General features: G+C 41.5%; 1 protein-coding gene across 1 annotated transcript in view; it reads left to right on the forward strand.

Annotated features, from left to right (window-relative positions):
- Positions 1-248: 248 nt before the first annotated feature.
- Positions 249-14716, forward strand: part of zbtb20 (zinc finger and BTB domain containing 20) — a 33833-nt gene continuing 19365 nt past the window's right edge. The window contains exon 1 of the mRNA XM_085288887.1: positions 249-510. The gene's annotated coding sequence lies outside the window, so the exon portion shown is untranslated. The remainder of the gene's footprint in view (positions 511-14716) is intronic.

Genomic DNA, 14716 nt, shown 5'->3' on the forward strand with positions numbered 1-14716 from the left:
CAAATGAGTAGGTTGAGCGCTATTAGCCCGCTACAACTACTATTACTACAACTCCTACCACTTCCAGAGAGCCATAATGGAGCCGGTTTGACCGTCCCACCGCGCTCCCTGCGATTGGGGCGCAATAATGTTGACGGATTTCTGATCCAACCCAAGACAGTGCACTGTTCTTCCAATAGCAGCTTTAAGTGAAAAGGCGTGCCTGCCCGTTCACTCCCCCCCCCCCTCCCTCCTCCTCCTCCACCACCACCCCTCAAAGTACTCGATGTATAGTTAAAAAATGGGAGGGCACACTTGAACCGAGCTGCTCTATGAAGGTAGGCTGCAGCGTGTGTTTATTGATGAGATGAAAAGAAGATGGAAGTGAGAAATGAAACAAAGTAAGGGAACATATTAAAAGAAGAAGGAAAAAAAAGACATCAACTCAGCGCGCTTCGTCAGGGGGGGGAACGCCGTGGAAACGCTGTCGCCACTTTTTTTTTCTTCTTGTGAACGAGCTTCGAAGTGCAGGTAAGAAATTGAGAGAAAAGTAGGAAAAGGGATGGGTCTTTACAACATCTCTGCCGCTATTATTAGAGAGAGAGGGAGCGGGAGAGAGAGAGAAGGGGGGGAATACAAGGAATGTCCTCTATCGGGGATTAAAACATGCTCGCTGACTTTCGGGTGAAATGCATGAAAATGCCACTCACTTCCCATGTAGTTGTGGCTGGCTTTACCAGCCCCCCCAGAAATCTCCGCAAACATTGGAAACTTCATTCTTTGGAGGGTCACGAACGTTCAATAAACGTGATGCCAGCGTCCGAAATGTAGCCTAATGAAACGAGCCCCTTGCGTTAGATTAGAGGAGGAAGGGGTGGTGGTAGGGTAGGTAGGTAGGTAGGGGTGAGGGTATTCAGTTTTGGCTGCCAGGGGGTTTTGTTGTCCATCTATATTCGACTACCAAAAAACGCGCTGCCCTGGCGTGACGCAAGTTTGCCATCTGTCATTATTCTGACTGTGCCCCCTTTACTTTTAGATTTACCCGTGAGCCGGACAGTGGAGAGGTGGTGGTGGTTGTGGTGGTGGGGGGGGGGACACTTGAGAACAATACTACTCCGGTCAAAGTGTGTTCACAGGTCTGTTTCTCTCAATCAGCGAAAGCCTGAGCGATGCTCGCGGGCTGCCTGCTCACATTTTACACACTGTGAGCCCGGAACAACTGTGGCAGGCGACGTGCGCATTTGGCTTTTAGGTCAGTTATTTGAGTCAGAGGAAACACGTTTCCTTATTGCATTTTTTTCCTTCTTCTTCTCCTTCCTACCGCTCTTATATACTCTCACTAGAAAACTGTCTTAAATGAATTTCAGTTTGTTAAACTTACCGGGAGAGGTGGTTGGTTTTTTTTGGGGGTTTTTTTTTTTTTGGTTTTTTTGTGCACGCGTGAAATCTATCCTTGGAGCGAAGCGGCTCACACTGAGACAGATGTCTAGCCTACATTTTTTTGTGAATTAATATCATTACGCCGTTGCATTTATGAGATGGGGTTACGTTCAGATGTGCTCAGCAGGCGAGGGGAGGCTGGCTAATATTGTGTCTGTAGGTAAAGCAATACTGCAGGTCCAGTTTCTGGGATAAATAAGAACTGGATCTGGTGGGACTCTTTTGGTCTGGATTTTGGTGCCATGTTTCTCCCAAAAATAAAAGCTCACTTTAAACTGTCGCAATCGCTCCCTCCCCCCACGTTTTAAATTCATACCCTACAGTAGATTAAAAAAAAAATGTTTACCATGTGAGGCTGGCCTAGATACGAAGCCATGCTCTGGTGTAATTAAAGTTGCAAGAGAGGCTCTCTGTGTTCCTTTTGAGACATTTTGTTGCAAAATATTAATGGGCAACTCGTGATTCCTTCGCTCTTCCTTGTTACATGGCAGCACAGCGGCGCTTCGCCTCTTGATTAAAGTCAAAATATGTGTATTGTTTGCGCAATTAAAAAAAATTAAATATATATATATATATAGATGCGTGCATATGTGTGTATATAGATTAATATACGCGGATGAATTTACTGAAAGGGCCACAGAGAGTTCATCCCGAGCAACATGTCAGTCTTGCTCTCTCCGTGCTCGATCGCGAGCGTGCACGCGCGCGCGTGTGACTGAGAGATGGACAGGGGCAGAGAGCGTGCGTGTATGCGTGTGTGTGCGTGCATGCGTGTGTGTGTGTGGCAAACAGATGTTGTCCCAAAGCGCTCGGCTTTGTCAGATAAAGAGAGTAATACGGCGTGTCCTTGTGTCTAACGCGAGCGCCGCTGATAGGTTTCTATAATACAGCACGTTCCGTGTCTGATTAATAGCCACACACCCGGCTGGAGCCCGGGAGTTGTTCCCAGGTATAAAGCTTTGCGTCAACGCATTAGTCATGTCACAGGTTGGTGTTGGTTTGGTCAGTGAATAGCCCCAAACAAGAGACCGGTCCCGGGTTTGACAGGCACGAGAGAAACGCCGCGTCCACGTCCTTAAAGCGCAGACTCGATCTGTGGATGTGCACCTGTGTGTGTGTGTCAGAGCGTGTGTAGGTTTTTTTCTTTCTTTCTCTCTTCCTTTTTTTTTTTTTTTTTTTTTTACGATTCTGCGTTTGCCTCTGTTTTTTTTTTTTTTTCACTTTTGTTGTGATCACTTCCTCCTGCCCGCCTTCATTCAGAATATGCCTCCACAACGTAAACGACTTGCTTGTCTATAGGCTCGGTTACGTAATTGGTGGCAGCACTGGATCGTTTGTTTTCTGAATGGACACATTTGGAAAACACGGAGCTGAGCGTGCAGCATGTTTGTAGGAGAAATGCAACATTTCCTTCACCCCCTCCACACACCCACCCACCCCACCCTCCTCCCCTCTCCTTGATGTGAGACTTCAGCCAGGCATAATTGCAATTCTGTCCCATGAATTAGAGCACGCTGATTTGACAGGTTGCATGTGGGTGAGGAAATAATGAGAAAGTAAAAATTATATTGTCACAATGTGTACACTGAATTGAACGCCCTTCATCTGAAAAGAAACTCAAAAATTATAGTAACCCCCCCCCCAAAATAAAAAGGCGTAGCACCTGCATTTGTGGACATTTTATTGTTTTGATGAATTGGAGGGTACTTGTCTTGGCTGTAAGTGAGCTCTCGCCATGGCTTGATGTCAAAAACTCTTGTTTTATCACCACAGAGGTGTACAGGAGCTGCTGAGCGAGGGTAAGCCATTATGTGCTTTGGGAGGGTTTGTAGTCCGTGGATCAGGTGCCCGGTTTCATCTCAGTTAAGTCAGGAACGGGTATTTACATGTATAAATTCCACACACATTAATATTCACAGGGTTTGAGCCATCGCCATTTGCCCACTTTCTGTGTCACGGCTCAAACCCACCCATGACTAATGAATATTTAAGAGTACGTCTGCACATCAAGGAAAGTGGTTATTGTGTGAGGAAACCCAGCAGATAAACTGTACACCTATACTCACATGGAAGAAAGAGGCTGTGTGTGAGTGTGTGTGTGTGGAAGGGGTGGGGGGTGATCAGTTAATCCACATGCGGCAATCAATCCCAATTTTCTTTTGGCTTCAGCATCCTTCACTCGTCCGCTGTAGCTTGTCACCGTCTCTTCACATTTGCCAGTTTATTATTATTGACCAGAAAACTGGCGCAATGTGTGCCCAGCATTCAGTTTTGAAGTGTTTTTGACTGATTTAGTCACGCTTTCACACATTTTCTCCCACCTGATTATTTGGGTTTACTCAAGTGAAAATGTGTAAGGGTACCATGCTGTACTAATGTAATAAGTGCTTCTTTGTAAGACACATATAACCAGGAAAAAAAAAAACAATCATCTTGTACTGTACATGGACGCAGATGGTAGGTCAGATTTCCAAAAAATAAAAAATAAAAAAATAAATAAGTGAAATAAGGCACTGATGCCCAAAAAGACAAGATAGAGACATCTTTCTGAAGCCTCCGCAGTGCTTCATTGGTTGTTGGTATTCCCACGCCATTCAGCTATCTTCACCAGGCTGTTACCAGGTAAGCGTGGTGGTCCCGAACTTACATGATTATATTTATAAATATTTGAAAGGATCATATTGTTGCAGTGCAGTTGCCCTGAAATGTTTTTTTTGGCCTTGGGAGCTACACTATGTAGTGAAACGGACTGGAGAGGTGTGGGAGGGCGTGTAGCGCTGGTCATGAGAGGAATTCACCTCGCTCGTTCTGCCATGTGTACTCTGTATTTATAATTTTATTTTGGAAAGTCTACATTTGGCTGAAAATTCTGGCATGTGCTGGCAATACAACGGCAAAGAAACGAACCAAATAAAATTCCTCCTCGCGGTAATGGCGAGCCTTTACAGATGAAGTAAAATCAATAACTAAAATTTCAAGTCAGGTCTTTACCATCGTATGACAGCAGACTTGCACTTGAGTCCATTGTGGCACTTTGTCTGGCTCAGTTGAACATATTTGGCAGCCATTTTGGGAATGCAGCAGAGATCCATCGATATAACAAGCCACTTTGTGGATTGCATCCAGAATGTCACAGTGCTTGTTAACTGCTTGGCCTTTTTGTCTCAGGCAGAGTTTATCTTTTCCCAGCTTTTTATTTTTTTTCCCCCTCCCTGTATGATACTCGTTAGATGAATATTCCCCCCTTTGGAGTAAGGCTCATCTTTGATGTGATTGCCAACAGAGACTGTTTTCAGGTGCACATCTTAAAGTTAATAAGTCTTGTAATTAACTACAGAGTAGCCTTTAAGCCTTTAATAGACTTTAAGCTTCAGGATTTGGTTTTGTTTAAGAAGAATGAATAAAGTTTCTCACCTTCTGTTTATTGGTAAGACTCCTGTTTTACAGCATTTGCAGCTGTAACGCAACATTTGAGTCCCTAGCTGCCATGGTAACCCCCCAAAAAACTCAGGTGCCTCTAAAGTATCAGTGATTAAATTATTTTCCATTTCTATTTTCCTTGTATCCCTTGATCCTAGTAAAATATAATGATAGTTCTTCCTTGCTGGATCGTTGGATTACGCTTTGCAAACTAGAAATTGTTGGCAGGCTAGCTACCTCCTGGCTAACTGGCTTGGATCCTTCTACCCACAAATCACCCTTTCCACACATTACATGCTTCTCTTTATATTACATTATTTTTATCCCTGAATATACAAATCAATCACAAAACCTATTGACAATCTGCACAGGTTGCCTTTGTCAGTAAGGAATGAATTTCCCCGTTAGCTGCATAATGCAACACAAAACCACTGTTACAGTGTGTTATGGGGATTTCCTTCCAGCAATAAAGCAAGGACTGAACACAAAATCACTTGTTTAAAGGGAGGAAAATTGTGTTTTGTTATTGAAGATGTGGAGAAGAAAGCATAAAAAATATTTTGGAATCAACTGAGAGGCTTTTATTTATTTTTTAAAAAGAAACCCAATCAGGGTATATTATCCATAAATAATATTTCAGGAATATTTACAGCTCCAGACTTTTTCTTCTCCTTCTTTTAAAATTCATTGAGTTGTTTTTTTGTCTTGTTTTTTTTAATATGTGCCCTTTTAGATCAGAACTTTTATTAAACCTTAGCTGAACCTGGTGTGACTATAAGATCGTGCAGCATAAAAACTTTATGACGCGTTTTTCAGTTTTCAAAGGACTTTTGTTTTGGAATCTTCCCTCCCTGCAAGTATCACAGGAATGCGTAATGAAAGCACAAATTGAGCCTGAATAAGTATTTGCCAGTGTTACAGCCGGTCGTCAGTAAGCTTTTGTTCGGCTATAAAACTTTATAAAGTCTCATGAAACCCGCTTACTATCCTTACTTCCTGCATAGCTTCATAGTATATGGTTTTAGATTTGAATGTTTACTTTCTCCAAAATAAAGCAAAATCTAAAAGGAGCGTCCCACAGGGGAGAAACTCATCACACACTTGCCGTCGGATAAGAAGGTTTTATTTTAATGTTTACACATGAGCTTGGTACAGGACCAGAATTAATATTAGCCTGCTCACACGATAAGAAATATGTTTATTAGTCTTAAGATTTTTTTTTTTTTAATTTTGTCATTTAAAGTGCAATGCCAGCTGCTTTGTTTTCGCAGTTGCGGTCTCCTTGTGTCACATGTATACAGTATATACATTACAAACACGGTGGGTATGATCATGTGTTTCCATTACACTCTCTTGGTTCATGCAGTTGTTATCAAAGCTTTTATATTTGTGCTGCAGGAGCCAAATCTCATGTAAGAACTTGATCAGAAGTTATTTCACAACAATTTCACAACGGAAGAGTTTCTTTTTTTTTCTTCCTTTATTGAAGATGTTTAAACTTCTTTAGAACTCATTTTAATAACGTGTCTTAGAAACATTTATTTTGTCGGTCGCATGGAAGGAGCATTTAAACCTAATTAATGTTCTTTCTCTTTAAACACACAAGCAGGCCTAGGTATTCAACTGATGTGAAAAATGTATCCTGGATTCTAATAGCAAAGTTGTATGTTTGCCAAGGTGCATGTGTGTCCTCAGTTCACCCTGCTACCCATATGGTTTTCTACAAGTCATGGTGAGCTCACTGCCTAGCTGAAGGGGAGAGTATCTAAAGAGAGTATGAGAAAACTGCAAAGAGCAGTAGTGTCCTTTGTAAGTTTTTCAGCTTTTCACAATAAATATAAGCGCTGTAAGTTCCCGGCTTCATTCTTGGCATCGAGGAGACTTTTTAAGCCTCATTCCACTAAACTGTACTCACACCAGCCAAAATGTTAAGATTGTGCACACTCTCGCTCGAGGTACATTGGTATGCACTGTGCTTTGGGTAAACTAAGGGGGAATTATTTTATTTACACAATAGTATTTGTGTTGTGGTTTTATCAAATATTACGTTTGCTGAAACCTTAGAGTATTTTCACATAATCTAAAACTGTATTTTCTTTCTTTTTTTATTGAGTAAGTCATTAGTTGGTTTTTTTTTTCTCGTCTTTTCTTTTTTTAAATACAGCCTTAGGAAATCACTGTTAGGTATTTTTCTTATTGAAAGAAAATCTTTAACAAGGGAATTTTTCTCTTGCATTTTCATCTTGAAAAGGCATATCTGTTCTTATACCATCCATGTTATTTATTGCCCTGAATTGTATCTATATCAAGACACGTTTAGGTTTGAAGAGTCTGAAAATAATAGTTAATTTGTCTAACAGCTTCTTGTTTTAATGAATAGTAAAGTATAGATTGTCTTTTTTTATTATTATTATTAGGACTGTTGGTTTAGGTGACAAAGAAAATGCATGCCTATCCTGTTCAATGACAACCAGATGGCAAGGCAAATGTTCAGTTTTATCCGAGTTGCCAGGTTTGTTGACAATAAGTTTGACATTTATCAAGTGACCCAGTGGGATCGTTCTAGTGACGTTCGTAACACCTGCATTACTTTTTTATTGTAGATGCAGTCCATGTGTCTCCATGAGATAGTTGGGCGGCTTGAAATCCAATGCAATGGTTGCTGGTTGTGGCAGCAGTGGGACGCTGCACGTGAAAACGTCCATACATGACCTTGTGGCAGCTGCTATGTAAACTCACTTTAAGCTCTTTTTAAAAAATTTTTTCTGTGAACAGATTAAACAACATGAATCCAATTTAGAGTCTTTCACTAGAGTGAGCTGTGCTGCTGGCTAGTGTCTAAACAATCATTCATTCATTCACAAAGCATGTTTCTTATTCCCACTTCTCTTTAGGCTCAGTTCCAACATGCATTTATAGGAAGGAAGGTCACACAAATAGACAAAGACACACATAGCTATTGTACGTACCCTGTTAACTTCACCTAACACAGTCACATGACCAGGAATAAAGGCATATGCATTCCTGAGCCTCTCCATCAAACCGTGGCACCACAAATGACTTAGAAGTGGCACATTTGTTTCATGACCTGCCGAAAATACTCACAGGCCTGTGGCACGATCTTTATAGTAATATTACCAGAAACAGCTGATCAGCTTAGGTTACACTCTGGGGCTTATGAGCTATAGATTGTTAGCATCAACGATAATAATTCTGCTGCATTCAAAAGACCACACTGACCAACAATTCATGAGCATTAGCAAGGCCAAAGGGCCAGAGGATTATCATAAACGGAGCTGATATTATCGGCGCTTTGTGCTGAGGTGACCCTGTGGTCTCTCTGCTTTTTTTTTTTTTTGCATTAAAACAGATCAGAGAGGACAACCTGGGCTACACTAAAATGCACAAGGAACAATAGGAAGTGTAGCAATGGTGAACACGCAAATATCTTGTTGTGTTGACGGTGACACATTGCACAGCAACAAACAACGCAAGCCATGTAAGGTAATGGAAATTTGTTACAAAGCAAGTGCAGTTTGCTCTGTAATTACAAATTACAGCATTGTACAGCTCCACCAGTTGTTGTCTTTGGAAAACATAAGGAAGTCCAGTAAGAAACGCAACATTGTCAGCATCACTTAAATGCCTTTTAAATCAATTTCCCTACTTTAAATATGATCGATCTTGGAGAAGACTTCACTGCTAATGGCATTGTTTTTGTTTTTTTGGGCACCAACAAAGCAAACAGGAAATGGAAAGACCATAAATTAATGAGCGTGTTAACAGCTAACACATCGGGTGGTAAAAATCTATTTTAAAAAAACAGCCAAACAGCTACCATCAGCTCATCTGACATCATTTTAAAAACATATAGTCATCCTCACAGTCACACAAGGACACAAGAAGTTGTTATGTATATGCAACCTCTGATATGCTATAGAACTTGTATAACCACACTAACTGGTGTTGCTTACATAGTTTTTCCTGATGTAATTGCTAGGAAAACAACAAGCACAAACAACAGACTTTCCAGGCAATGCATAGGCCCATTTTGAGATTAGACTGTCCAAAGGTTTGACACTAAATTGGACTGTGTTAGTAGAAGCCTTACATGTGATTCCCATGAAGCTCATAAGCTTTGTTTTGTCACATGTCCAAGTTTGCATATTTTTCTTTAAACTTCTCCATTTACTCCTTTGTTTCCTCCAAAAGGTGTATTTACTGAGTAAGAGGGTGTGGCTTACAGTGTTGGCAGTAGTTTCTTAAAATGTACTCATCATAAATGCCCGACGAGAGCTGATTTCCTCTTTACATGAATGATCTTATTGTCCTTATGCGAGCGCCGTTTCCACGAGGGACCGATGACTTATCTGTACTTTGAGTGTGCTGCTGTGAAATTTCAGTCAGCTCAAATGTCTAAATAACATCTAGAGATTAACACAAGGCCGAAAGAGTGGAAATCTTTAGTTTTTGGCCTTTCCCTGAGCGCTTGTGAAATCCTGTAGTTGGCTTGCTTAACAAGTTAATCTCGCAACACGCTATTGTATGGATGAAATTTCATAATGTGGTTAGATTGCCACCCCTTGATGGATTACCAGAAAACCTTACCTATGTGCCAATTTTTGTTTAAGTCATTAGCTCTAAATCACATTGCTCAGCCTGCAGACCAGTGGATCAGACCAGCGCTTGGTCAAAGCGTGTTTAGGGCACGGTTGTGGTCGGCAGTGTTTCAGTGCGTCAGCATTGCACTTTTAGATGGGTCATATGTCAAATGATCTGAGGAGACATATATAATCATCTGTATTTACTACACAACAGCTTGCCAAACTAAAAATAAACTAAACACTGCTAACATCCATATGGCTTCAAATAAGGACAGCATGCTTCCATTAAGTCTTCTGGATTTACCATCTTATTCACATAATGAGAAAAATCTGTGTTTGAAGACATCATATTGAAGATATCACCAGTTCACCTGAATAATGAGTCAGTTTTATTTCATCCCAATGCCATTTGTATTTTTGTTACCGTAGCTACAGGCTGAAGAAATATGTTGCATCATGAAACTATTTTTTCTTTTGCAATGACCATTTTTCTCTTTTTTCTCCTGCTAGCATGTTAGCAGTTTTGTACCATGTCTTTTTTAAATGGCAAACATTGTGCTTGTGCTTGCCAGAGAGAGAGGGTAGGCTGCTGACCCTTGAAGCAAAAGCAGCTAGCGGAGCAGCTGACCTGCTTAAAGCACCCTTGTGCATTTGTGAAAGTTCAGCTCTGTGCTGGACCATCACCGCGCTGGCTCGTGCACCCTTGTGCAGCTGCTGTGAAACCTCATGGTACACAACTTCTGAAGTTGCTGACTATTCCACGCACGCACGGTCGAGTAGTGATTTAAAGTCACTGCTAGCAGTTAAATCATTAGTCAGGTTAACTTAAAGGTTTAAATTTTACAGAGCAAAGTGCCATTGTGGAGGCACTAACCATGACTGATGAAAGAAGGCTTTACTGTTTAACCACAGCACGTATGTGTGCTGTCTTTGAGAGGCAGGACACCTTGAAAGCGCTGCATGTGAAACCCGGCTTTACATAAAACTTATGCGAGCATCTTTTTTTCTGTTTTTCTAGCTCTAAATACAGATGAGACTGTGGTTTCATTTTGTTTGGCCTCGCTATAGTGACAAACATAGTGTACTCTTAACCCTAAACACATTCAGAGCCTGCTTTGTTCGTTATTGTGTTAGAGCTGCGCGCTTCTTCACAAAGGTCCCGCACAGTCCCCTCGAAATTCAGCACAAACGCCTGTTTTTTCCCCCTTGTTTACATCTCAAGGATAGAAAGTCAGGAGATGCTTTATTTTCTTTGAAGATACAAAACTGTTCCTCATAACTACACAGTCCAATTTTTGAGAATAGAAATATGAATAGAGGCATACACACTGATATTTCTTGATGAGCTGAATGTATTAACTGCTCTTTATCATGATACACTAGTAATAGACAGAGAGGTCCTATATGAGCAGCTGTGTAGGTTCGTGAAGATCTCTTAATGGCCTGTGAGGTCCTTTTTTGGAGAGGCAAAATGTCCTTGACGTGTGTAGTAGCTGTAGAGAGGCAGTTGCATTGGACACTTGTGCCTAAATGATAACTCTTGAATTTAGCATTAGCTGCTTCGGGGGTTAGAGGTGTTTTGGAGACTATCATATGAGTAGTCAGGTGGTTCTTTATGGTCAAATGCTCATTAACAAAAGCAGAGCCATTTGCCAATTCTGAGATTTTTTTTCTTTTCTGTTCCATCACCAAAGTGACTGCCGTCTTTAATTTTAATGGCCGTAAGCCAGCAGTGGCTGTTTGTCCCCCTCCCACCTCCCCCACTCCCCACCCCATCCTCTTCATAAAATACAGTATGAACAAAAAAAATACTGATAGCACTAATTCACAAGTGTTTGTGTGGACTTTGTGTGAAAAAAAAGTATATTAGAAGTAGATTATCCTCCCATCTGTAAGTGTACAATGGATCTGCTATGGATAACGGGTGGCGGTGGGTGTGTTTTTGACAGAAAGTGACGAAGTTGAACAAGCTGTCCTGTCAAAAAATACTTTAACTGTCCTCCACTTGAATTGCAGTGTTTATTGTTATTTATGTGCTAGAGGAATTTATTTGAAAGCCGCACATCCTGTCACATTGAGTGGCTTTCTGTTGGGCTGAATATGTTCACACATTAATATGCTGCGCTACTGGAGACATTTCAGTGGAACTAAAGATTCGCGGCGTGATTAAATTAAGGGGACCGTAAAGAGTTAACAGTGGCTGCAGTTAGCGTATGATGCACACAAATGCATGAACACAGTCATTGAAGCAATTTCAACTGAAGAGAGGCTATAACATTATAGTGGTGTAATTACTTTACAATGCTTTGACCAAGAAGGAAGGAATTTGAGAAAGGAAAAGTGTTGTAAATTTAGATATTTTCATGTTTTGAAACCGTTCCTGGTCTTGAGTTTAAAATCGAAAGTACCGTTTTGAAGGAGGGATCTCTGGTACGCCTCCGTTTTGAGGTGAAATGGCAGTTCAAAGTTCAAAAGGCGTTTCATGTTTCATAATAATAGTTGCGTATCGAGTCTATTTTAAACACGCTATAATTATCAATGATTTGCACTCGAAATCATTCAAACTATTTCACCGGTTCTGACATGTCGCGCCGTACAGTTTCAGTCCAGGGAGAAGTAGAAATTGGAAGGAAAAAAAAAAATGTTGTGTGAAAAATCTTGGCTCAACTTGTCAACAGTCTCCGTGTGCTTGTTGATGATTTTCAGTGACTGCAATAAAGCCAAATCAATTAAATCCTGAGACTGAGGATGTGGTTTTTCTGCAGCTTTTCTTGGAGTGTATGGGAGTTGGGCGCATTACTTACCTGTTAAGTGCTCAAAGGTAACGAGAGAAACGCAGCGCTCCAAATTGTTCCGATTTAATTAGCTGACACAGCTGTCGTTGGCCAGACTTTTTCATTTATTTCTTTTTTCAAAGCGTGCAGCGGCAAAATAGTACTGGCTAACGTTTGGTTTTTAAGTTTGAGGCGTTAACTGATGACGCCGAGTTGCGTGTGCGCACCCATTTTGTCAAAGAAGTGAGCTGAACGCACTCTGTCTTTAACAAACGCGCCCCCTTCACTTACCTCACGAATATTGCTTCATTCCCCCCCACCCCAGTGTTCTGGCTACATATTTACATTGTGAACAGAATTACATTAGATCCCATATCCAAAACGTACTATTACAGCCTGATTTCTGGCAGTTTATATGCTAATGTGCTTGGATGATTGAAATTAATAATTACAACGTCGGACGGTGATTGTTAAGCAGCGGAGGTTTTAGACAGACTTACTGTTAATAAGGTGTAACACAAAAACACTCTCGATAAGTGCAGATCTGCATCACATCCATCAAGATGCTACGTGCGCGTGCATGGACATGAGCTTTTTCATCATGCCCCGCGGCCCTTTTGTCTCCACACTGAATCGTACCAAGGGCCTTGAATGTATGCTTGTAGTGTGTGTTGTAAGCAGTATTTGCATATTCAAGATGTACATTATTCAAATGGCTGATACTGCTCCTTTCATAACCATGCCTCTTATGTCTGTTCTCAACCCCATCCCCCATTCTCACCATTCTAACCCCCCTCACACCCACCCCAAAACCCTCACACCCCACCCCACCCCACCTTGATTAACTAATGTCCAATTCGGTGCAGCGTGTTCCACGAGCTCGCCTCCTCACGCAGTCAGCTGATTAACCTGGAGCCTGCCTGGTGAAGTTGCAACCCTCGTCTTCCCGTCTTAATTCCTCCTTTTTTTTCCCTTTTTTTTTTTTAATGCCCCCTTCTTCCTCCTCCTCCTCCACCCCTCCCTAGTCTTTGTTGTGGCGGCAGCAGCAGAGCATGCGTTGCATTGGCGGTCTGAAGCATTGTGTCTGATTTCCAGCAGACAAACTGACCTCTGGGGATTTATTGACAGCAAACTCCACAGAGGCAGACACAGAGCTGGGGGCATGGAGGCAGCCAGAGAGGGGGGGGGGGGGGGGGGGGGGGGGTGTTGGAGAAGGTTTGTAAGGAGAGAGGAGGGAGGAAGAAGAGTGGGGGCATAGACGGATGGAGAGATAGACGGGTAGGAAGGGAAGACGGGGAGAGGTTCAACGTGATGAAACAGGAAACAGGTAGAGGCGCAGAAAGAAAGAAACCAATATGGGGGAGGTGGGGTACGAATGCTGAATTTAGTTTGATTTAAATTTTTTTCCTCCCCATGGAGTATTAGCAAGTGAAAGAAAATGGCCGCCTCCTACAAGGATCTAATTAATTTTGAAGGATCATCAGCCCCTTTAGTCCAAGGCAGGGTACAGGAGGGAGGGAGGGAGACAGACCCCTGGGCTGATTAGAATTCACTGCAGGTAGGCGCTGGCTGCTGCTCACCCACTGTGTCACGGCTAAAATGGAATCACTGTTGTGAGTGGCAGTCTGGGCAACTGAAGCCCGCTTCCCTTGGCCTACTCCTTTGTTGCCAGCGTTCACCTCAGTTTCCCCATTAGGCAGGTGGATTTACATGTCTGGACTGGTAGAAGCAACATATATGTGCGCAATGTCGAGCAGTAGCCACAAAACCCAACCATGGCACCTGGATAACATTTGCATGTCAAGCTAACCCCAGCAGGAAAAAGGAAAAAAAGTCAAATATTTGACATTATAATGGATAAAGAAATTTGACATGTGGGTGTGCGGTCTAGTAAAAAACAGTGGTCTCGCTATTGTTTTTTAGGTGGTGAAACAATATATATATATATATATATATATATATATATATATATATATATATATATATATATATATATATATATATATATGTATGAGGGGGTTTCCTTTGACTTTGTCAGTCAGGATTATTTAAGGAGGGGTTCATTCACACGCAACAGGTCGCAGTTATACATAGTTTCTAACTTAGCAGCTACGCCAGCGCTCAGTTTAGACTTATATAAATATATATATTTATAGTAAACCATCTGTATGTGTTATTTTAGGTCACTCACATAACTTTATAGTGAATAGAAAATGGCTAAAGTTATATTTCATATGTAGGAGGTTCATTTTATAATAATTTTTTTTTTATCCAGATCAAAACTGAAAAACAACCAACTGTTTGCGTTTGGTTGAAAGCATGATCCATCTGAGTATTGTGTGATCACCATCTGCTCCTAAACATGTTATTACATGCCTATATCTAATCATCAAATTTGTAAGTTGTTACGAACATGTCTGGAAAACAAGCACTGAGCGTCCCACAGAGTGCGGCGCTCCTCGAAGGGAGGCCCGAGACCCAAGCAGTCCGTCAACTCAG

Source organism: Mchenga conophoros, linkage group LG10, assembly GCF_057382185.1.
Source record: "Mchenga conophoros isolate Kocher_MC1m ecotype Shallow Benthic linkage group LG10, M_conophoros_male_GT1.1, whole genome shotgun sequence".
NCBI lineage: Eukaryota > Metazoa > Chordata > Actinopteri > Cichliformes > Cichlidae > Mchenga > Mchenga conophoros.